Here is a 24,149-nt window from a genome sequence, read left to right on the forward strand (position 1 = left end):
CTGTGATGCCCAAAATAGAATCCAATGACTTAAGAGGGTTTGGCTGATCTCTGGGGCCAGACAGAGCTCCTTTATTCTGAAGACTAGACTTTTATAAATGCAACCTAAAACCACATTTTTGTTTTGTTTTGCTGGCACCATCACACATTGATTTACAATAGGTGGATATCACCAGAAACTCCTAAGTACTCCTCTTTTACATTAAGCCAGTCTTCCCTGCCCTATATTTGTGCAATTGATTTTTAGACAAAATTACAAGACTTTACATGGATTTCTGTTAAATTTTATTTTATGAAAATACCCTGTCATTCCAGTCCATTCAGCTACTTTGCAATTTAGCAGGATAGGAAGTTCTTTGCAAAATTTACTCAGTGGCCTGTATATAAAACTAATGACACTGGATTTTCACAAGGAAAAACTGGGTCTTAGCCAAAAATTGAATGCCTGACAAAAACCAATGTGTCACAGGAGTTTCACCCCATAGGGTTAACTTTTTTTTTAAACAAGGAAGCAAAGCAATCATATTCTGCTTTGATTCTACAAAATAGTGCTGGAAACTACAAAGCATAACAGATCATAGTCTTCTCAGAACATCCCCAACTGCTCACCATGTGGTTGATACACAAATGAGTCTGTGAACTCCAAATCCAGCAGTGTCTCTGTTAAGTGACAGTGGGGGAGGGTGATTTTCATATTTGAAATATTCAAGGCAATGGAACTTTATTGAGAAAACTGCCCATGACCACTAAGTCTTGGTACGAGCTCAGGCAACTTCTCGCATTGTTTGTATGGCAGAATTGAAGGCTACGCTATAACTTAGTGTTTTACGGGACAACAGAAAGACTAACCAATGACCGTCTGTTCTGTGGGGGTCAGGCAAAGCCAGTTCCTTGGGTAGTATGCTTGGATGGATAGATGTGTGCTCAGACACCAGGGTTCAGGGGCTAGCAAACTCAGCTAGCTAGGCAAGTTGGCAAGATTTACTTAGGCAAACACCCCTAACCTCTTCCACCCCTCCCACCCACATTCTTGAGCTTTTTGTTCACCAGACCTGAGTGAAAGACTGGCTGCCTGACTGCTAATTATTCCTGGAAGTGGCATGCTATGAAGTCTGCAAACATTTTCTGCAAACATTGGCCCACAAGAGGCAAGCTGTTGAGTTCTGGAAGCCAGGAGGGTGGATGGAGGTGGGAGGGAGCTTAGGAGGCATTCCTTAAGCATGAGGCAGTAGGGTCCCTTTGCCTGCTGGATCGCTGCTGTAAGGTCAGTGGGAAACAGATGCATCAAGGACAGTCCCCAAGGTGGAATGAGACCACCCAGGGGAGCTGGGCTTTTCAGACTTGTTTTTTAGGTGAACATATGAGGGTAGGTCGGGAGCTCTCAGGTAGCTGGACTATTGATAATTTTCTGGTGTCAAAAAAAGTTTCATCTGCCACCCAGCCAAACTTTGCTTGCACACATGTTTTCCAGAGACAGAGACAAAAATGTGTTTGGTGGGGGGAGAGTGCTGGAAAGGGAGAGACTGGAGTGACAGTTACATTAGCCATATGCAGGGCCATCCTCATCACCTCGGCATTTCCTGGAGATTGTTGCAGCCTTCTGTGAACACCAGCCAAGGTTCTATCGAAATCTAGGGCAAGCTCCAATGGCCAAGAGCAGGCTGGCCTGGTTTAGAGGGAGGAAAAGGAGACTTCACGGAGAATAGTCACGTTTCTAAGGCCCTCTGCCATCGGAGCTCACCCCATCAGCTTCTTCAGCTTCATATTACCATTGCTCTGTGCCTCCAACCCTAGTAACACCAGGCTGTTTCTCTGGTGCCCTGCTTGAGCCAAGCAGTGTGAAGCCCCGCCGCTGCTGCTGCTGCTCATGCGCTTCCCCTGTCCACAATGCTCTCTCCCCACTGCTTCTCCACCCCAACTTCTATTTATCTTTCAAGACTCACTTCTTGTGTCGCCTCCTTTGGAAAGCATCCCCTGATTCAGTGCTCCGACGAAATCCTCTGCCTTCTCCAATCACAGTACCTTCTCACACTAAACATAAACAATAGCTCATACTTCTCTCGGACTTAGGATGTGACTGGCACTGTTCTAAATCCTTCCTGTGTATTAACATTGAATCTCACAACTCCACAATATTGTTGGTATCCTGACTTTATTGACAAGGAAACTAGGAAACCAAGAGGTTAAGGAACTTTCCCAGTGTCACACAGGTAGGGAATGATGAGGCCAGGATTTGAACCCAAGTTGTCTGGCTCTGCAGTCTGCCCCATGAGCAAATGACCTTTTTGAGGACAGGTGAATGAAATCATCTCTGAATTCTTAGGGTAAAGACTCCAGAGATGTAGGATGAACTTAATGAACGACATGTGACCACGAAGCCCAAGGGGGACATATTGGAAATGTGGGAAGGGCCAGAAGAAGAGGTGCCCCGCATGGCACCTCTTCCACTTGCCCCTGTGGACAGATGTCCAGGCTTAGTAAACCCGTCTATGAGTGAACTCTCTCTTCCCATTCCAGAGCACAGGCCTTAGGCTTCACCTTGGGAGGTAGTGTCTGGGAGGCCATTTATGAAAGGCAGACCCATTTACACTGGGCCTGCCTGCCTCATTGCCATAAGTGTAACAATGCCTGCTCATTTGATGTTGGTTAAAGACAACAATGCACTTTCTTACTGGGGAAGTGGGGGGAGTGGAAGAAGGCTTGATTTGGAAGATTTACACTTAGCCCATCCTGCTCCAAACCCAGGGAGATTTGGGGCAGCCAGGAGAAAATCTTTCCAAATCTTAGAACTTTCTGTTTTCAAGCTTGAAGTCTTTGTGTGAAGGATTCACCTATGTGGAATTCTTATACACAAGTGTGAACTAAACCATTATGACTGGATTTAGACCTACCACCAGCCCTTTCTCGTACCCTCAGAGGCCCTTTTGAAGAAATAAACAGATATCGCTGGGAAAACTGAAAAATGGAGCATGATAAAAGCAGGATCCAGTGCATCGGATTATATATCAGGCACTCAACCCTGGGCACAGTGGCTGTGGGTGCAGGCACTGGAACGGGGCTGCCTAGACTGGCGTCTTGGCTCCATCACTTGACAACTACATGGTCTTAGGTTCCTCATCTATAAAACTGGATGTAATAACAACACCCATTAGCCTTATAGGGTTTATGTGAGCACTAAATCACTTAACTGAAAACAGCTCTTGGCACATAATAAATGTTCAAAGATGCAAACTATTATTATCTGTCTTGGTTCTTACACCAATTAGCTTGTGGCCTGGTGCAATTTTTTCAAATCTTGGAGGAGCAAATCTTTTATTTTCTTGGTTTCCTCATCTATAATAGAAGGGGTTGGACGTGATTCCTATGTCCCCTTCTAGCCCTCACTTTCTATAACAACATATTTTCCCATCTTAATTTATATTTCATTTTTCTTTCATTGAAGTACAATTTACATTCAATTAAGTATTTAAACCTCATGGTATACTTCTGTGACTTATTGCACACATGTGTATGCATGTACACATCTGTATACACTACTTGTATCAAGATGTAGAAGTTGCTGGCTTTCCCATGCTCCCTTCCCGTCTACTATTCTGACCTTCATCACCTAGATTTGTTCTTCCCCTTTTTGTACTTGATATAAATGGAATCATAGACTCATGCAGTGTCTTTGTGTCTGACCTCTTTATGTAATGAGATGTATTTGTATTATCATATGTACCATATGTACGAATCTGTCACAATTTCTTCACTACCCAGTTGATGGATATTCGAGTTGTTTCTAGTTTGAGACTATTATATGCATTCTTGTACTTGTCTTTTGGTGACATACTTATGCATTTAAACTGAGTATACACCCTGGAGTGGAATTGCTGGGTCATAGGACATGCATCTATTTAGCTTTAGTAAGTATTTTTTTTAAATAAATTTTTATTTTAATGGGGTGACATCAATAAATCAGGGTACATACATTCAAAGAAAACATTTCCAGGTTATCTTGTCATTTAGTTCTGTTGCATACCCATCACCCGAAAAGAGATCATCCTCTGCCACCCTCCATCCAGTTCTCTCTGTACCCCTCCCCCTCCCCATCTCCCTCCTTCCCTCCCCCCACCCCCCATAGCCACCACACTCCTGTCCATGCCTCCTAGTCTCACTTTTATGTCCCCCCAATGTATGGAATCCTGCAGTTCCTGTTTCTTTCTGATTCGCTTATTTCACCCCGCACAATGCTACCAAGAGTCCACCATTCCGCTATAAGTGATCCGATGTCACCATTTCTCCTAGCTGAATAATATACTATGGTGTATATGTGCCCCATCTTCTTCATCCAGTCCTCTATTTTTTTTTACAGTGATTAAAAGCCTTTAAGCAAACTCTTGGCCCATACAGCAAGAATCCCTAAAAGAGTAGTGTCCTTAACATGTTCCCCAAGTCCAAGATGGCCCCATCACCATGCCAAATCCCTGAAAAATGCAACCCAACCACAGTTCAGTCTGTTAGGAGCTGTCACAGGGAGCAGGAGTCCAGGAAAGTTCCCCACAGGAAAAGTCCTCATGGCACTGGAATTGTTGTCACCATTCTATACTTTGCAGCTCATGTCCAAGTCCCAATGACTGCTGCTTCTAGCTGGTAATGATTCAGGTAGACTGGAAAAAGCCATTTGCAGCATGCGTGGATATGGAGCTTCTGTTCTCCTCTGCCTGGAGAGATGAGACCAGGTTGCTTTTCCCCGGAGCTCTGTGACTGTGGCCTGGTAAAGAGAACCTTGGGATACACTAAGCTGGGTGGCAAAGGTAAATTCATAATACAAGTTGGCAAAAGGAGGAAAGAGAGCTCTAAATTAGGAGTAGGTCCCAGCCTGAAATATGAGTGGGGTATTGAGGTAGGAGGGATAAAGGAAACACTATATATTAAGCAAAGCAGCAGAAAATAGGACTATCAACACCCACAACAGAGATCTTTGAGGGAAGAATAAAAAACCTGACTATTCAGGCAAATTATAGTTAAGTGGCCCTTGTGCGAATGAGATCAGTTTACCTGCTTCTTGGAAGAAATACCCTAGGCTCGTCCACGGTATCGTAGATGGGGCCCACGGCCCTGGGCACCTTCAGCCTTCAGTGGCAAACCCCAGCTTTCTGGGCAAGGTTAGGTCATAGGTGTCTGGAGCAGGGCTGGAAGAGACTGAACCCTCCCTTAGAGGAGCAAGGGGGAAGCCCACCTTCCAGTGTCCCTGTTTCCTCACAGCAGAGGCGTGTAAGCCTGGTAGGCTTTAGCTCAATGACCTTCCTTTCCACTATTGAAGCAGGACCCAGATGGCATCCTATGAGACCCCTTTGGGGCATTGGAGCCTTTAAGGGTGTATCCTAAAAGCTGGTAGTTCCCCTGATCTCTATTGGGCTTTTTCTGCCTCTAGGTATCTTAAAAGCCATTCTCAGAAGATCTCGCTGAGGGGTTTGAGGATCCCCATCTGCCTATATAAATCTTTTCCATATATCTGGAGCTATTTGGAAAAAAGACAGAACAGTGTTATTAGCTAGATCTAATAAAGAAGGTAGTAGTTTGCAGGCGAAAAAGATTTGGTGTCTACTGTTCAAAAGAAATGTATTTTTTTTTAAGTAAAAAGCATGATATGGTAGACCCGTCGGAGTCATTGGCCTGGTGTGCAGGATTCCCGGGTTCGATTCCTGGCCAGAGCACACAGGAGAAGCGCCCATCTACCTCTCCACTCCTCCCCCTCTCCTTCCTCTTTGTCTCTCTCCTCCCGCCCACAGCCAAGGCTCCACTGGAGCAAATCCACCCTGGGCACTAAGGATGGCCCCATGACCTCTGCCCCAGTCACTAGAATGGCTCTGGTCCTAACAGAGCAACACCCCAGATGGGCAGAGCATTCCCCCCAGTAGGTATGCCAGGTGGATCCCAGTCAGGCGCATGCAGGAGTCTGTCTGACTGCCTCCCCATCCCCATCCCCATCCTCAGAAATATACAAAAAATAAAAAAAGAAAAGAAAAAATACTAAAAAAAGGGGGGGGGGCATTCCCTTGTGCTTAAGCTCCAGGGAGCATGGAGTGAGCTTGAGTATGTCCTATGAAACATGGAGCTCTATGTTGACATATAAGTCTTTGAAGAAGGAGGAACTGCTGAAATAGTTTATCAGCATTTGTCCCTAAGACAGCAGTCTTTATAGTGGGAACACCATATGTAAATATTTGCTGTCTGTCTATAGATTAAGGGGGGAATATGGCAAATGCTGAAAAGCCATGATCGTTGTGCCGCTCCCCTCCCCCAACCCCCTCCCACTCCTCCCCCCACCCTGTAACCCCAACACTGTTGTTCATGTCTCTGAGTCTCATCTTTATGTCCCACCTATGTATGGAAACATATAGTTCTTAGTTTTTTCTGATTTACTTCTTTCACTCAATATAATGTTATCAAGGCCCATCCATGTTGTTGTAAAAGATCCTATGTCATCATTTCTTATGGCTGAGTAGTATTCCATAGTATATATATACCAAAGCTTTTTAATCCACTCGTCCTCTGATGGACACTTGGGCTGTTTCCAAATCTTTGCTATTGTGAACAATGCTGCCATAAACATGGGGGTGCATTTCTTCTTTTCAAACAGTGCTATGGTGTTCTTGGGATATATTCCTAACAGTGGTATAGCTGGGTCAAAAGGCAGTTCGGTTTTTAATTTCTTGAGGAATCTCCATACTGTTTTCCACAGTGGCTGCACCAGTCTGCATTCCCACCAGCAGTGCAGGAGGGTTCCCTTTTCTCCACATCCTCGCCAGCACTTATTCTGTGTTGTTTTGTTGATGAGCGCCATTCTGACTGGTGTGAGGTGATATCTCATTGTGGTTTTAATTTGCATTTCTCTTATCATTAGTGATGTTGAACATTTTTTCATATGCCTATTGGCCATCTGTGTGTCCTCTTTGGAGAAGTGTCTATTCATTTCTTTTGCCCATTTTTGGATTGGATTGTTTGTCTTCCTGGTATTAAGTTTTACAAGTCCTTTATAAATTTTGGTTATTAACCCCTTATCAGACGCTATGTCAAATATATTCTCCCATTGTGTAGTTTGTCTTTTTATTCTGTTCTTATTGTCTTTAGCTGTGCAGAAGCTTTTTAGTTTGATAAAGTCCCATTTGTTTATCCTGTCTTTTATTTCACTTGCCTGTGGAGACAAATCAGCAAATATATTGCTGCGAGAGATGTCAGAGAGATTACTGCCTATGTTTTCTTCTAAGATGCTTATGGTTTCACGGCTTACATTCAAGTCTTTTATCCATTTTGAGTTTATTTTTGTGAGTGGTGTAAGTTGATGATCTAGTTTCATTTTTTTGCAGGTAGCTGTCCAGTTTTCCCAACACCATTTGTTGAAGAGGCTGTCTTTACTCCATTGTATTGTCTTAACTCCTTTGTCAAATATCAGTTGTCCATAGAGCTGTGGGTTTATTTCTGAGTTCTCTGTTCTGTTCCATTGATCTATATGCCTGTTCTTATGCCAGTACCATGCTGTTTTGAGTACAATGGCCTTATAATATAACTTGATATCTGGAAGTGTGATACCTCCCGCTTTTTTCTTCCTTTTTAGGATTGCTGAGGCTATTTGTGTTCTTTTTTGGTTCCATATAAATTTTTGGAATATGTGTTCTATGTCTTTGAAGTAAGTCATTGGTATTTTCATTGGTATTGCATTGAATTTATAAATTGCTTTGGGTAATATAGACATTTTAATGATGTTTATTCTTCCTAACCATGAGCACGGTATATGCCTCCACTTATTCATATCTTCCCTGATTTCTTTTATCAATGTTTTATAATTTTCCGAGTACAAGTCTTTAATCTCCTTGGTTAGATTTATTCCTAGGTACTTTATTTTTTTGGTTGCAATGGTAAAGGGGATTGATTCCCTGATTTCTCTTTCTGACAGTTCATTATTAGTGTATAAAAATGCCTCTGATTTCTGAGTATTGATTTTATATCCTGTCACCTTGCCAAATTCTTTGATCAGGTCTAGTAGTTTTTTGACTGAGACTTTAGGGTTTCATATATACAATATCATGTCATCTGCAAATAATGATAGTTTTACTTCTTCTTTTCCAATTTGGATGCCTTTTATTTCTTTTTCTTGTCTGATTGCTGTGGCGAGGACTTCCAGAACTATGTTGAATAAGAGTGGTGAAAGGGGGCACCCCTGCCTTGTTCCTGATCTTAAGGGGATTGCTTTTAATTTTTGCCCATTGAGTATGATGTTGGCTGTGGGTTTGTCATAGATGGCCTTTATCATGTTGAGGTATGTTCCCTATATTCCCACTTTACTGAGAGTTTTGTTCATGAATGGGTGCTGGACTTCATCAAATGCGTTTTCTGCATCTATTGAAATTATCATGTGGTTTTTCTCCTTTCTTTTGTTTATGTGATGAATCACGTTGATTGATTTGCGAATGTTGTACCAGCCTTGCCTCCCAAGAATAAATCCTACTTGATCATGGTGTATGATTTTTTCCATATATTGCTGGATCCGGTTTGCTAATATTTTATTGAGGATTTTTGAATCTAAGCTCATCAGGGATATTGGCCTATAATTTTCTTTGTGTTGTCTTTGCCTGGTTTTGGAATCAGAATTATGTTCGCCTCATAAAAGGAGCTTGGAAGTCTTCCTTCCTCTTGAATTTTTTGAAATAGCTTGAGAAGGATAGGAGTTAGTTCTTCTTTGAATATTTGGTAGAATTCACTTGTGAAGCCATCAGGTCCAGGACTTTTCTTTTTTGGGAGTTTTTTGATAGCTGTTTCAATCTCATTTGTTGTAATTGGTCTGTTTAGGTTTTCTGATTCTTCCAGATTGATTTTTGGAAGATTATATGATTCAAGGAATTTGTCCATTTCATCTAGGTTGTCTAGTTTTTTGGCGTACAGTTCTTCATAGTATTTTCTTACAATATTTTGTATTTCTGTTGTGTCAGTTGTTATTTCTCCACTCTCGTTTCTAATTTTATTTATTTGAGTATTCTCTCTTTTTTTCTTGGTGAGTCTTGTTAAAGGTTCATCAATCTTGTTTACCTTTTCAAAGAACAAGCTCCTGGTTTCATTGATCCTCTGTATTGTTTCTTTAGCCTCTATGTCATTTATTTCTGCTCTGATCTTTATTATTTCCTTCCTTCTACTACATTTGGGCTTTACTTGCTGTTCTTTTTCTAGTTCTTTTAGATGCAGGGTTAAGTTGTTTATTTGAGCTTTTTCTAGCTTCTTGAGGTATGCCTGTAATGCTATAAACTTCCCTCTCAGGACTGCTTTTGCTGTGTCCCATACATTTTGAGTTGATGTATGCTCATTATCGTTTGTTTCTAGGAATTTTTAAATTTCTTCTTTGATCTCCATGTTAACCCATTCGTTGTTTAATAAAGTACTATTTAGTTTCCAAGTGTTTGAATGTTTTTCAAATTTTCTATTGTGGTTGATTTCTAGTTTAATGCCATTGTGATCAGAGAAAGTGCTCGATATGATTTCAATCTTCTTAAATTTGTTGAGCCCGCTTTTGTGCCCTAACATGTGGTCTATTCTAGAGAATGTACCATGAGCGCTTGAAAAGAATGTATATTCTGCTCTTTTAGGGTGAAAGGTTCTGAAGATATCTATTAAATCGAGTTGATGTAGTATGTCCTTTAAGTCTGCTGTTTCTTTGTTAATTTTCTTTCTTGAGGATCTATCTAATGATGTTAATGAGGTATTGAAATCTCCTACTATTATAGTATTGCTGTTGATCTCGCCCTTTAAGTCTATCAAAGTCTGCTTTATATATTTAGGTGCTCCTGTATTAGGTGCGTAGATATTTATAATGGTTATATCTTCCTTTTGGATTGCTCCCTTTATCATTATGTAGTGACCTTCTTTATCTCTAACTATGGTCTTTGTTCTAAAGTCCATTTTGTCTGATATAAGTATTGCTACCCCAGCTTTTTTTTTCATTTCCATTTGCGTGAAATATTTTTTTCCATCCTTTTATCTTCAGTCTGTGTCCATCTTTTGATTTAAGGTGTGTCTCTTGTAGACAGCATATGCATGGGTCCTGTTTTCTTATCCATGCAGCTACCCTATGTCTCTTGATCGGATCATTTAATCCATTAACATTTAAGGTTATTACTGATATGTAATTGTTTATTGCCATTTTTTTTCTTTAATACTGTTTTTCTCTTTTTCTATATTCTTTTTTTCCTTTGATCTGTTTACAACAGGTCCCTTAGCATTTCTTGCAGCCTTGGATTGGTTGCAGTGAAATCCTTGAGTTTTTTTTTTGTCTGTAAAGCTTTTTATTTCTCCTTCAATTTTAAATGATAGCCTTGCTGGATAAAGTAGTCTTGGTTGTAGGTTCTTGTTCTGCATTACTTTGAATATTTCTTGCCATTCCCTTCTGGCCTCAAGTGTTTCTGTTGAGAAGTCGGTTGTCATCCTTATGGGGGCTCCTTTGTAGGTGATAGTCTTTTTTTCTCTAGCAGCTTTTAATATTTTCTCTTTATCATTTAGCTTTGGTAATTTAATTATGATGTGTCTTGGAGTTGGTTTCTTTGGGTTTCTCCTTAATGGAGTTCTCTGTGCTTCCTGAACATGTGAAATGTTTTCCTGCCTTAATTGGGGAAGTTTTCCGCTATAATATGTTTGAACAAAGTCTCTATCCCTTGTTCTTTCTCTTCTTCTTCAGGAACCCCTATGATGCGGATGTTATTTCTCTTCATGTTGTCTCAGAGCTCTCTTAGAGTTTCCTCAGACTTTTTGAGTCTCTTTTCTTTTTTCTGCTCTGCTTCTGTGCCTTTATTTATTGTGTCCTCTAACTCACTGATTCGATTCTCTGCTTCATCCATCCTGCTTTTAATTCCTTCCATTGTATTCTTTATTTCAGATATTGTATTTGTCATTTCTGTCTGATTCTTTTTTATTATTTCAATGTCCTTTTTTATATTTGTTATCTCTTTATTTAGGTTTTTGTAATGGCCATCTATGGTGGTTCTAATATCTTTGAGCATCCTAACAATCGTTATTTTAAACTCTGCATCTGGTAATTTGGTTATTTCTGATTCACTTAGGTCCTTTTCTGGGGATTTCTCTTGGTTTATTTGTGTTGTATTTCTCTGCCTCCGCATTTTCTCTTCACGGGAGTGGCTGTGATCACGTGCTTGGGTGCACAAGGGTTGGTGGCCTTGGCCTTTGCCCCGCCCCCGTGTGTGACGTTATGCTTGTTCCTGAGGGCACTGGCGAGCACCTTTGTTCAGCTGCGGGTCTCCGCCTGTTTCCGAGCTTTCGCCCTGCCTTTGCAGGATGATCCCACTCAAGGAACAGCTGCTAGCCTTGGCTCTACTGTCGGGCAGGGCTGCGTGCTCAAGCTCAGCTCCGTAGCGGAACTCCGCTTCTTCTGGGTTTTTGGCTCCACCCCCACTGGAGGAGCCGGCTACCAAGTCAGACCGCAAGCCTGGGTTGCACGGGTGGGGCAGGGATGTGCTCCTCTGCCCTTGCTCCAGGGCTGGTTTCTACCCTTTCTGGGTTTCCGCCCTTCTCCCAGAGGCTGGATTACAGGCTGCCGGCAGCTGAGCTTGGCCGCTTTTGCATGCCCCCTTCTCCCTAGCCGGGCAAGATTGAGCTCACACCTGAGCCCACTGGTGGCCAGCCGGCTTCCAACCCTGCCAGCAGAACCGCGCTTTTGTCTCCGGCTGCCACCCACTCTCCAGTGCGCCCTCAGCCGCGTGGGTGGGGGCATTGCAGCTCGGACCCTAAGACTCACTACTGTAGACCCGAAAGCTCCCTCCTTCTATGCGACTCTGCTCTGAGTGCTGCGGGGGAGCTTGTTTGGCTGCTCTCCTGCTTCCCTTTGCTGGTATTGCTGTTTCCGGGGGAAATCTTCACTTCAGCTTTGGGGAGTGACTCGTCCCAGGGGCTAGGGTGGCTATCTCCCAAAATGTTTCTCCCTATGCCTCCTAGATTGCACTCTCTTCCTGTTACTGTGGTTCTCTCCCCTCTCCTTCCGTCCCCAGGAGCCCCGGGTTAGTGTTTGTGAGAGAGATGTTCTGCGCGGTCCCTTTAAGAAGGATCCTGGGTCTGAGAAATCAGACTCTTTCTCAAATAGTATCCTGACTTGTTTCCAGCTAAATACTGTCCTTACGCTTCTTCTGGGCCCTGGGGCTGCAGGCTGGGGCTTTGTTCCTGGGGCTCAGGACCCTTTCCCCTCTGCTAAACTCACTTCCCGCCACGCGAGCCTCTCCCTGCTGCCGTTCGCTCCGAGAAGCTGGGCAGCCCTCTCCGCATTTCCGCTTTTCCTACCAGTCTCTGTGTGGCTTCTTCAGCATTCCTTGGTTGAAGAGTCCTTTTAGTTTAGTCCAAAGTTGGTTTTTCCAGCTGAGAGTTCATAAAATTAGTTTTTAATCCACTTTGTTTCTGGGAGGTAGATGCTGGTACGTCCACCTACTCCAGCGCCATCTTGTCTCTCCGCTTTAATAAGTATTCGTGAACCATTATAAAAGTGGTTGTACTAATTTAAAGTTCCACCAGCAATGTATGACAGTTACCCTTTCTATACATTCTTGCCATTACTAAGTAGTATCAGTTATTTTGTTTTACCCATTTTGGTGTGCGTATTCTTGACTACAGCTTTATCTATGTTGCTATAGACATAGTAACACATGAGTATCATTTCAGTTTGTCTGTGACTAGCCAGATGTGGATCTTTAAAAAGGAAACCATCCCAAGCATAACCTCTGAAGCAAATATTACATTCAGGGTAAAAAAATATCCAAGGGGCATATGCTCAAATTGGCCTTCTGACAATAGCTGCTTCAGAAGAAAGGCTGCATTGTACTAACATCATTTAGAAAAATGTTGCTTGGGAGCAAAATATAAAAGCAGCTCCAACCTTAATTTCTAACTTCTGGCTGTTTGTACAGGCCTAGAAATTTAAAATTGAATAAAACTGACCACCCATTCAGGGCTGCTCAGAGTAATCCAAGGATGTGAGTGCCAAGTGATTATTTTCACAGCATTTTTTATAGCAGCTTTATGGAGATATAATTCACCTACCATAGTATATTCACATAGTTGTGAAACCATCATCACTATTTAAAAACATTGTCATCACTCCAAAAAGAAAGCCTGCAGTCGTTAGTAGTCACTTCAGTTCTCCTCCCTTCTAGCTTTTAGTGACCTCTAATCTACTTTCTGTCTCTATAGATTTGCATATTATGGACATGTCATATAAATGAAATCTTACAAATATGTGGTTCTTTGTGGCTGGCTTATTTCACTTAGCATAATGTGTTCAAGGTTTGTCATGTTGAAGCATGTGTCAGTACTTCAGTTCTTTTCATAGCTAAATAATATTTCATTGTGTGGATATACCACATTTTGTTTATCTATTCATGTGTTGAAATGGGCATTTGAGTTGTTTTCACTTTATGGATATTGTGAATAATACCACTATGAACATTTATGTTCAAATTTTTGTGTGGACATCTGTTTTAAATTTTCTTGGATATATACTTAGGAGTGGAACATCTGGGTTATAGGGAAACTAACTTTAGGTTTAACTTTTTGAATGCCAACTTGTGTTTTTTTTCAAAGTGGCTGCACAGTGTTATTCCATCAGCAGTTTCTAGAGGTTCCAATTTCTCCACATCCTAACACTTGTTATTTTTCACTTACCTTTTATTATAGCCATCCTGGTGGGTGTGAAGTGCTATCTCATTGTGGTTTTGATTTGCAATTACCTAATGACTAGTTATGTTGAGCATCTTTTCATATATTTATTGGCCATTATTGGTATATATCTTCCTTAGAAGCCTGTCTATTCACATGCTTTGATCATATTAGATTTATTTGTGTTTTTATGATGGAGCTGTAAGTGTTCTATATATATATATTCTAGTTATAAATCTCTTATCAAATTGTAATTCTCAAAAATTTTTCTCCCATTCTGTACGTGGTCTCTTCACTTTCTTGATTGTTTGCTTTGAAGCACAAATAAATGCTCTTAATTTTGATGTAGTCCCATTTATTTTTTCTTTCGTGGCTTGTATTTCTGGGGTCATAACTAAGACACCATTGCCTAATCCAAGTTCAGAAAGATTTACACTTACATTTGTTTCTAAAATATTTATAGCTTGAGTCCTTCTATTTAGACCTTTTGACAATTTTGATTTAATTTTTAATGGTATAAGGTAAGGGTCCAACTTCATTCTTTTGCATGTGGATATCCATTTATTATAGCACCATTTATTTAAGAGACTATTCTTTTCTCTATTGGATTGTCTTAGTACTGTTGTTAAAAGTAAATTGACCATAAATGTGAGGGTTTGTTTCTGGTCCATTGCATTTTTAACTGGCAGAAAAGAATGGTTGTATATGGAGGGCCCACAATAGTACCAATGTCTCAGGCTAGTACACTCAGAGATCTCTTATCCCTCTACTCTGTAGAGAAAGGAGGCATCCAGGGAAGCAGTAGTCATTGAAATTGGGTTTAATGACAACCTGGGAACAAATCATGTTCAAAGTTACATATATTTCTATAATCAACCTTCCTTTCTCTGGAAAGTATTCTTTATGTAGACCTGATTTTTCTTTGTGAGCCTGATACCCTGAATTTATCAAAAGTATTTTCCTCTGACTGATGCCCCTTTTCCTTTAGCTGGACACTTGATCCAATGTCAACCCTCCCAATACTGCCCACTCTGAGTTCAAGCTATAGTTAGACCTCAGACATAAGAAAGCACAGAAACTTGGATTTGTTTCTTTTTTTAAAGGAAAATGCTCTTGCATGCTCCTTATTTGCCTCACATGTAGCTGCACACTTTGAGAAGCACCCCAGCAAGTGGAAATGGATTTATTCTGTACATGTCCTTTCCACTTTTGCTGGTGGGACTCGAATTAACAGTGAGCACCTGACAGTTGAAGCAGACTGTGGAGGACAGAAAGGTAACTTGACCTTCCCCTAGCTTTGGTCCTACCCAGTACCTGATGACCTTGGCTCATGCTGTGAAGATATTCTTTACCTCTTGACTAAAAGAGTTCCTTGACTTGGGAGAGGCAGTGTGCCAGAGTGGAAAGGGGGACAAACCTGTGCTCCAGATAACTTGAGTTTGAATCCTTGATTCTTTATTTATTTACTGTGAAAGACATGGAGGCACACTTCTCAGAATCCCTGTTAAGAAAGAACCCGCTGTCCAGCTGTGAAGAGTGTGGTTAGTTGACATCTCCAGCTGCTAGCTCCTTCAGGGACTGTCTCAGCTTTAGGGCCAAGGTCATGCTGTTCTTGGGGTGGCCCCCAGCCAACAACTGATCAAGGAGGCGATCCAAGGCCTATTTCCACCACACACAAAAAACTATTCTAGAAGGCAGTCTGCTTTGGAGCTCCCCTTTGGGATGGTAGACTTTGATTAATCTGCACCATGGTCTGACAGATTTCTTGCCCAATTCTGTTTTTTTCCTCTTCTATTTTACAGGTATTAATTTTCACTAAACTATTTGTACTCCTAACAAAGCACCTGATTTCCAGAGAACCCAACCTGTCTCTCTCAGTCTCAATTTCCTCCCTGGTGAAAGGAGAATAATGGCATTGTCTCACCCACAGTTGTTAGGAGGATCAGATATATGTGAAATATTTGGCAAAGAGTAGCCATTCAATAAAAGGGTGCTATTACTACTAGGAAGTTTATAATTTCCACTGCTGCATCCTAACTTTTCTACTCTACATTCATTGGCCCAAACCTATAAATAAACTCAATGTTCATCAACAGAATGGATAAATAAATTGTGGTGTGTCCATACACTGGAATTATAATTAGCAATAAAATGGAAGAGACTATTATTATTTTTTTGTATTTTTCTTGACTAGAAGACAACAATTTGGAAGTGAGAAATGGGGAGGCAGAGAGACAGACTCTCGCATGCACCCAACTGGGATCCACCCAGCCTTCCCACTAGGGGGCAATGCTCTGCCCATCTGGGACATTGCTTCCTTGCAACTGGAGCCATTCTAACACCTGAGCTAGAGACTATGAAGCCATCCTCAGCACCCTGGCCAACTTTGCTCCAATGGAGCCTTGGCTTCAGGAGGGGAAGAGAGAGAGAGAGAAAGGGGAGGGGGAAGGGTGGAGAAGGAGAAGGGCACTTCTACTGTGTGCCCTGGATGGGAATCAAACCCGGGACGTCCACATGCCGGCTGATGCTCTACCTCTGAGCCACCTGGCCAGGGTAGACTTTTATTACAGACAATTTGGATAAATCTTACCAACATTAGATTGAGCTAGAGAGACTAGATAGAAAATAGATACTATATGATTCCATTTCTCTAAAGTTCAATAGTAAACAAAGCTGGTCCATAATGATAGAGGTCAATGACTCTGTGGCTACCCTCGGGGAATATTGACTACAAGCATGGAGGAGCCTTCTGGGGAGGCAGAAATGTTCTCCATCTTGATCTAGATTCTGGTTACATGGATACACACACACACACACACACAATCATGAAACCTATACTTAAGGTTAGTGAAAGTTATGTAATTAACTAAATATGTTATGCTTTCATTTTTAAAAAGAAAAGGATAGGAATTTTATTATGAATTCATGTATGTACATATTGTTTCTTTTAATTTAGAAAATTTAGAGAAGTAAAAAAATAAAAATTACTCATAGTCCCACACCCAAAAATAACCACTGGAGATATTTTAGATATCGTGTTGCACTCTCCAAATGTCTTATCACTCCGCCTTTCCCTGGTGCCATTTTGGCTCCTGGAGAAAGGTAGTAGCACCATTATTTTCACTTTTTTGGGAGTAGCACTGTGAGGATTGTTTCTGGGCTTGCCTTTTAGCCTCTCTTTCACCCCTTCCATCAGACAGAACCTGAAGCCAAAATTTCAATGTCCTAACCTGCACATCACCTCACACTGCAGCTGGGATCCTCTGGTCCTCTGGGTTCTTTTTCTGGAACAACACAAATTAGGGGCCCTGGTTCACTAGGTCTATTGCCTTAGCAGGAGTTAAAATACTAATTCAGGTCCCAAAGGGCTTTCTGATGGGAATGGATTTGACTTTCCCCAAGCTTGAAATGGACTGGGTTTAGAGCAGCCAAACTTTTTGGCTATTTTTGTATGAATTGTGGGAGAAAGGCAATTTTCAGTTTATTTAGATGACCACAAAGTGTCAAGGTGTAGGGGAAAATCTCAAGGTGGATTATAATAAAACTCAGGCTTTGGAATACAGGGGCTTTCTTCTTAGACAACTGGTCCTCAAAGTATAACCCCCAGATGGGCAGTGTCAGCACCACCATCACCTTGGGGATTGGATATAAATGCAAATTTATAAACCCCAACATAGACCTGTTGATCTCTGAGAATGTGAATCACTTATGTTTCAACAAGCCCTCCAGGTGATTCTGTTGCACTCTCATGTTTAAGTAACTTTGTTCTAGAGTTTTCTAAATTCTACTGCCAGAGAAAGCAAGAATGTATTCATATGAGTTCTGCTCACACTCATAGCCAGTGCACTACATCCTTAGCATGACTTAGGGTCATGTGCCAGGTGCATATAATTTCAAAGTTTCTTGTTCTTCATATCCTGAACCCAAGAAAATGTATTCTTTTTTTCTCTGTTAACTGAACAAAGTTAAATATTGCCAAATGTTCCCTTAAAAAAAAGATCTATTAATTTATACTGATGACTGTTTAGAGAAAAAAAATCATTAAAACCAATGTCCTTGTTGAGTGCTCCTTCTTGAGGGCAAAATGTGGATGTTATCTGTAAAATCAACGAGTTTGTCACCAAAGTGATATGCTATCTTTTTCTGGGGATTTTCCCAGGCAACCCAAGACCTTAAGGCAGTGGTTCTCAAACTGTGCTCCAGGGTACACTAGAAGATTTCCAGGTGTGCCCTGTGGTATTCTAGAGAAATATGTGCCTGTTGGGGACCAAAAAACCAATAGGGTTTTTGGAGTTTAGATTTTGGAGGGACAGAGGTGTGGAGAATTGGCTGTAAGCTGACACTCTGCCCAACTCCCCACCTCACTTGCCTGATTAGGTTACAAAAGGCTGTTAAGCTGTGGTGCTGGATTGTTTACACTACCCCTCATGTTCCCAGAAAAGACTGGAGGCAAGTTTCTTCTATCCTTTGTTTGGTGTAAAGTTAAGATGATATGTATGGTGGGGGTTTTGGATTGATGATTAAACATAAGGAATTGTCTCTTGAAGCCTTTTGGATTTCTATAAAAGAAGAATATGTGGCAATACCTAATATGTGGCAATATCTAAAAAAGCTTTGAACATTTTACTACAATTTTCAACATCCTGTTTATGTGAATTAGGATTTTCTACCCTCAACACAATTAAGAGTAAAAAGAGGAATTCTTCAATGTATTGATGAGGAAATGAGAGTTTGCCTCTCAAATACATGCCCAAACATTAAAGAAATCGCTAGGACACATCAGGCTCATGTTTCTCATAAATACAAGAATGAAAAAACTTAACACATTCGTGCTGGGAACTGCTGAATTTACTAAATCTTACTAAGAATGTATCTATCTATATATATATATATATATAAAGATAACATTTTTCTCATTTTTTTATTTTGTAACTCCTCTTTTTTACGAATTCTAAAAAGCATAACTCGAAAAATGTAACGAAAATGTTTTTAATGTCAGAATAAATTTAATTTTGTCATATTTATTTCGTTTAATTACCATAAAAGCTCACTTGGACTTTATATTTTTTCTTTAATATTTGACTTAATTATTATAACATATTTCTCAGGAATTTGTATATAGTGCACCCATAATTATTTGTAGGACTTTAAATATGCCCTGACTTCAAAAAGTTTGAGAACCACTGACTTAAGGAGTAGACAGCCTCTTCCCTCCCTATGATCAGATGAAGAGCTTGAGGCCATAACTCAAATGCTTTATGACAGCTCATATGTAAGTTTGTTTTTGGTTTAGTAGCTTTGCTCAGACCCAGTAGAAGAAAGGAGACCATGAAAGCCTCAAAGAATCCCTGAAGACCTTTGCTTCCTTAAGATATGACCAGCACAATAATCTCTTGGTTAGGACACCAAAAGACACAGGCAACAAAAGCAAAAGTAGACAAGTGGAAATATACTGCTCACAAACATTAGGGGATATTAATATGAAGTGATAAAATACCCCTATTTTTTGTGAGCAGTATAAGTTAATTTAAAAGCTTCTATACAGCAAAGAAAACAGTAAAAAAAAAAGAAAGAAACAACCTATGGACTGAGAAAAAATTTGTCTGATAGGAGTTATTACATAAAATATATAGGAAACTCCTACAACTCAATGACATAAATAAATACATAAATAAATAAGTAAATAATCCAGTTAAAAATAGACAAAGGACCAAATAGACATTTCTCCAAAGAAGACATAAAAATAGTCAGCAGTTCCATGAAAAGATGCTCAACACTATTAATCATCAGAGAAATGAAAATTCAACCCGCAATGCAATAATTATAAAACATTACATAGTATTTCAACTAAGGACACAAAGACAAAAATAATCTCAAGACCATGACTAATAGTGAAGTTTAGTAAAATAATTAGAAAATGATGAGTTTTGAGTACTTATTGGCTTTGCTTTAGTTTAATTTAATTGTTAATTTTTTATTTGGAAAATTAAATTTAACAGGGTGACATTGATCAATAATAGTACATAGGTTTCAGGTAAACATTACTACAGCATTTGAACTGTTGATTTTGTTGTATACCCATTACCCAAAGTCAAATCATTTTCTGTCACCTTACATTTGTTGCTCTATAACCCTTCCCCCCATCCGTTCTTCCCCCATCCCCTTCCTCACATTCCCCTCCCCCTGGTAACCACTTCACTTTTATCTATGTCCATGAGTCCCAGTTTTATATCCCACCTCTGTTTGAAATTATACAGTTCTTAATTTTTTCTGATTTACTTATCTCACTCAGTATAATGATCTCAAGGTTCATCCATGTCACAAATGACCTTATGTCATCATTTTGATGGCTGAGTAGTATTCAATTGTGTGTGTGTGTGTGTGTGTGTGTGTGTGTGTGTGTGTGTGTGTGTGTACCACATCTTCTTTATCCAATCCTCTATCAAGGGACACTTAGGTTGTTTCCATGTCTTGGCCACTGTGAACAATGCTGCAATGAACATGGGAGTGCATGTGTCTTTATGTAACAATGTTTTTGAGTTTTGGGGGTAGATAACCAGTAGAGGGATTGCTGGGTCCTATAGTAGTTCTAGTCTTAATTTTTTGAGGAACTACCATGCTTTGTTTCATAACAGTTGTACTAATTTGCATTTCCACCAGCAGTGTATGAGGGTTCCTTTTTCTCCACAGCCTCTCCAACACTTGTTATTACCTGTCTTGTTGATAATAGCCCATCTAACAGGTGTGAGGTGGTATCTCATTGTAGTTTTGATTTGCATTTCTTAAAAGGCTAGTGAAGATGAGCATCTTTTTATATATCTGTTGGTCATTTGTATGTTTTCTTGGAAAAAGTGTCTGTTCAGGTCCTTTCCACATTTTTAAACTGGATTGTTTGCTTGTTTGTTGCTGAGCTTTGTGAGTTTTTTATATATTTTTGGATATTAATCCCTCACTGGAGCTGTGGTTTACAACTATCAGCTCCCATTTAGTTGGCTGTCTAGTTGTTTTGTTGTCAGTTTCTTTTGCTGTCCAGAAGCTTTTTAGTTTGATAAAGTCCCATTCATTTTTCTTTGCCTTTACTTCCCTTGCCTTCAGGGTCAAATTCATAAATTGTTCTTTACAACCAAGGCCCATGAGTTTAGTACTTGTTTTTTTCCTATTTAATTTATTGTTTTAGTGCTTATATTTAGATCTTTTATACATTTTGAATTAATTTTTGTGCAAAGGGACAAACTATAGTCATCTTTCATTCTTTTGCTTGTGGCTTTACAATTTTCCCAGCATCATTTATTGAAGAGGCTTTCTTTTCTGCCTAGTGTGTTTTTGGTTCCTTTGTTGAAGATGATTTATCCATACATGTGTTTTTATTTCTGGGCTCTCGATTCTGTTCCATTGGTCTGAGGGTCTATTTTTCTGCCAATACCATACTGTTTTGATTATCGTGGCTCTGTAGTATAATTTGAAGTCAGGTATTGTAATAGCTCCAGCTTTGTTCGTTTTTCTCAGGACTGCTATGACTATTCAGGGATTTTTATGGTTCCATATGAACTTGATGATTTTTGTTTTCTTTCTTTTAAAAATGACATTAGAATTTTGATGGGAATTGCATTAAATGTGTATATTGCTTTGGGTAATATGGTCATTTTAACTATATTGATCCTTCCAATCCATGAACATAGAATATTTTACCATTTCATTGTGTCTTTTGAATCTCTCTTAACAATGCTTTGTAGTTTTCAGTATATAGATCCTTTACATCATTTGTTAAGTTTATTCCTAGGAATTTTTTGTTGTTGTTGCAACTGTAAAAGGGATTAATTTTTTATTAGTTCATTTTCCAAAATTTCATCGTTGGCTTATATGAAAGCAATAGATTTTGGTATTTATTGATTTTGTATCCTGGACTTTATTATATTGGTTTATTTTTTAATAGTTTTGTTGGTGGAGTTTTTGGAGTTTTCTATAAACTGGACCATGTCATCTGCAAAAAGTGATACCTTTACTTCTTCTTTCCAAATATGAATGCTTTTTATTTCTTTCTCTTGCCTGATTTCTCTAAGACTTACAGAAAAATGTTGAATAAGAGTGGAGAGAGTGGGCAGCCTTGTCTCGTTTCTGATTTTAGAAGAAATTCCTTCATTTTTTCACCATTTAGTGTGATATTAGCAAATGGTTTGTCATATATGGACTTCATTATGTTGAAGTACTTTCCTTCTATACACATTTTATTGACAGTTTTAAACATAAAGGGATGTTGTATCTTATCAAATGCCTTCTTTGCATTTATTGATGGGATCATATGATTTTTGTTCTTTGTTGTATTAATATGGTGTATTATGTTAATTAATTTACATATGTTGAACCATCTTTGTGCTCCAATAATTTAATTTTTAATAATAGTTATTGAAGTTCTACCATATTTTTCAAACTGTTCTGTTCTTTTCTTATAATTCTTATTTCTTTTTAAAAAATCTTTTTGAACATTGTAAGCATAGTTATTTTAAAGTCCCTCTGAGATCTGTGTATTCTACCATTTGTAGTGCCAGCTTCATGGTGGTTTATTTCCTCAAGGACTTATCAAGTTTGAGTTATAAGTTCATCTTCAGAGTTGTAGTTCCAAACCCAGTAACTAACTGGTTTATACTAGAGTTCTATACCACCTGGGTTTGAAATCTGGCTCTGCCACTTAGTAGCCATGTGTCCTTAGAAAAGTTAGTTAATCTTTCTATTCTTCAGTTTCAATATCTGTAAAAGAAGACTGTTCTAAGAATAAATTAATATAAAAACAGTACAGTGTTCAACACATAATTAAGTATGTGGCTAGTGTTGTTATTACTGTGATTTGGCAGGAATTGTTTTACCTGGGAGGCCTGCCTACATATCTTGGCTTATGTAACTCTTCCCACTCTCAACTCAAGGTGGCCAGTACACTTCTGAATTGTATTTTCTCTACCCCTATTCCCATTTATGGGTCAGCCCTTCCAGCTGTTGACTTTCTGTAAGAGCTCAGATCCTACTCCTATCTCACCCTGTTATTTGAAAGCCATCCACCTAGGATGCATGTTTTCTTTTGATTCCCCTGTAGCCTGTGTAATTTTAATTCCTGCTGACTGCTGTTGCTATGAACTATCGATTCATTTCTGACACTAGAATTTGTTTGTTTTTGCTTCTGATCTCTAATACATGTTTAAAATATTTAGAAACAATGCATTTGGAGTGGAGGAGGAGCTACCTGAAAAATGACCAGAAATCCCCAAATGCCATTTCTAAAGAAGCTTACCTCTCATTTTGACATGAGATACTTGAGGGAAACTGTGACAAGAAGGGACATGTTTTATTTGCTTTGTATCCCCTGTGCCTAGCACAGATCCTAATACATTTGACATATGTGTATTGAATTAAGAAATGCAAGACTACAAGCAGCCAGCTCGCTGCATGGTTTCTCTAAGAAATAGTACCACCACAATGGTGCACCCTCCCCTACTTATTCCTGTAAATGGACTCTGTCAAAGCGATATAGTTTCTAACAAGTGAATAAATAAATGTAAGTATAATTCATTCAGTCAGTGAATATCTCTGGGGTAAGCACCAGATGTAGGTTTTACTCTCAAAGCAAAATACTAAACTGGAAACACTGCAGAGGCAATAGAATATTCTGATTTTCAATCTGTTGTTTTAAAATGCTAGAGTAAAATGTTAGGCAGGTAATAGGTACAATCTGGCAAAGTGAGTATATAACTGTTTATATAAACACACACATATATATCAGGTCATCAACAGTATTTGTATAAATAGTGATTCTCCTATGAAGGTAAAGGCCACCCCCTTCAGTTCCAGTGACTGAGATACATTTTTCCAATGCTGGTGACAAATACAGATGCAGTAACTTCCTTCTTCCCCTTGGAAATTTGGCGGGCACAGCAACTCTGCCTCTGTTGCCACATTCCCTTAGGGTTTTATGGCTCTATGCATATGGCTTGTGTGAAGGCTCCACTTAGGTCATCTTATGCCTTTGGTGGCCAGCATGGAATGTGACAATTCAGGAAGGCTCTGGTGTTTCCCAAATGGGTCCAAATCTGGCCATGAAATTACTGCCCTCCAACTGGGAAATGTGACACAGGGGTGATGAAGTGGCTGCTGAGAAGAAGGCAGTTTGACTCAGAATTTGGTCTGGTCTTTATTTAAATCCAGAGATTGGATAAATACACACATATATACATATAAAATCAATATCATATACACATATACTCAAACATACATATAAAACCAATATCATGTACACATATAAACACACCACTCCCCAATTGCACAGATGGTGGATTTTTTTTTCTTTTTAGGATATTATGTGGGTTTCCCTTGAACATATTTCCTAAGCTAGTACCCTATTTTTCCCCATTTATTTGCCATCTTATCATTCATTCTTTCTTTCTTTTTCTACTTAATTTCTTATCAGGTTATGTTCCTTTG

At 39.5% G+C, this 24,149-nt stretch overlaps 1 pseudogene; it reads right to left on the reverse strand.

Moving 5' to 3' along the window:
* LOC136317357 (non-POU domain-containing octamer-binding protein-like) overlaps positions 1 to 11,754 on the reverse strand; it is a 33,384-nt pseudogene extending 21,630 nt beyond the window's left edge.
* Between the last annotated feature and the right edge of the window lie 12,395 nt (positions 11,755 to 24,149).

This window comes from Saccopteryx bilineata, chromosome X (genome assembly GCF_036850765.1).
Source record: "Saccopteryx bilineata isolate mSacBil1 chromosome X, mSacBil1_pri_phased_curated, whole genome shotgun sequence".
Classification (NCBI taxonomy): domain Eukaryota; kingdom Metazoa; phylum Chordata; class Mammalia; order Chiroptera; family Emballonuridae; genus Saccopteryx; species Saccopteryx bilineata.